Source organism: Wasmannia auropunctata, unplaced genomic scaffold (assembly GCF_000956235.1).
Source record: "Wasmannia auropunctata unplaced genomic scaffold, wasmannia.A_1.0 LD336095.1, whole genome shotgun sequence".
In the NCBI taxonomy this organism is placed as follows: domain Eukaryota; kingdom Metazoa; phylum Arthropoda; class Insecta; order Hymenoptera; family Formicidae; genus Wasmannia; species Wasmannia auropunctata.
The window spans coordinates 566,229-566,490 of record NW_012026795.1 but is presented as its reverse complement, the minus strand read 5'-3'; positions in this window follow the sequence as shown (position 1 = coordinate 566,490).

Genomic DNA, 262 nt, shown 5'->3' with positions numbered 1-262 from the left:
ATTACTTAAATTAGATAATAATATATTAGATAAATATAGATAACAACTTAAATAAATAATTATATTTAAATTCTGCTCGGAGTTAATTAATGAAGGATGGAACAAGCGGCCAATAATTAGAGCAAAGTAAAGGTGTTAAACTTGATAATTTATTACATGTAGTAGGCGCAACGATACGTTTCGACCTTACTTGGTCTTTCTCAATCGCATGAAATTACATTAAAAATTTAGGAGAGAAGTATATATATTTGATATAAAATAC